Raw genomic sequence first — 1,037 nt, forward strand, 5'->3', positions numbered from 1 at the left:
TGTATCATAAACTGATATGTAGCTTGGTCTTTAGGGCACAGGACCACCAACCAATCACTGCAAATTTTGTGTGTAGACAGAAGGCACTTTTGACATTCAGTTTTGTTTTGTAGAAAGAGAATGGGTAAATGAACTTTTTTGCAAGATGTTAGTAAAGGATTCCACATGATTCTTCTGGGAGAGGCAAAGGAGTTGAAAGTAGGTCTTCATTTTGCAGTCATCATCTGTATAAATTCTTCAGAGCTGACTTGTCCATCTCTATCAATATCTGCTTCTCTGATCATTTCATCTACCTCTTCATCTGTTTGTGTTTCTCCTGTTTGTCATGACATGACAGAGTTCTGCTACACTGATACAACCATTCCCATCCTTGCCAAGACTCCGAATACTTCACGGATTTCCTCTTCACTGTCTGTATCTTTCATTTTTCTAGCCCCCATAGTCAAAAATTCTGAAAATTTAATGGTGCCATTACCATCACCATCCACCTCATTGATCATATCCTGCAATTAGGCTTCTGCTGGCTTCTGACTCAGTGACCTCATAACAGTTCCAAGTTCCTCTGTTGCGCCATTGCCATCTTTGTCAGAGAGGGAAAAGTTGCCTTGAACTCAGCAATGTGTTCTTTGGTCAGTTGATCAGCCACGATGCTAGCAAAGAGAGGAAGAGCAGAGGGAGCAATTGTGGCTACACCAGCACAGAGGCTGTGATGGCTGGGGTGCCTCCCCGGCCACTGCTGCTTGTAAAGCACAGTGTGTGCTCAGCACCATACCACTGCCATTGCCCAGCTCCAGGGAAAGGTCATTTTAAAGACTATACATCGCATAACATTAAAAGAACTACTCAATATAGGATCCATGAATTTCTGCAAAATTTTATCAAATCCAGGTCAAAAGTCATCAGAAACCAGGCCCAGAATTGGTGTTTTCTTGCCATTTGAAGACACTACTTTATTAGGGGGAAAAGGGGCTTTTTTGTTTGTTTGTTTGTTTGTTTTTTAAGATTTTATTTATTTGATAGACAAAGCAAGAGAGGGA

General features: G+C 41.4%; 1 pseudogene; it reads right to left on the bottom strand.

Moving 5' to 3' along the window:
* Positions 1-206: 206 nt before the first annotated feature.
* On the bottom strand, positions 207-781 carry LOC131822133 (calmodulin-1-like; annotated as a pseudogene).
* Between the last annotated feature and the right edge of the window lie 256 nt (positions 782-1,037).

This window comes from Mustela lutreola, chromosome X (genome assembly GCF_030435805.1).
Source record: "Mustela lutreola isolate mMusLut2 chromosome X, mMusLut2.pri, whole genome shotgun sequence".
Classification (NCBI taxonomy): Eukaryota; Metazoa; Chordata; class Mammalia; order Carnivora; family Mustelidae; genus Mustela; species Mustela lutreola.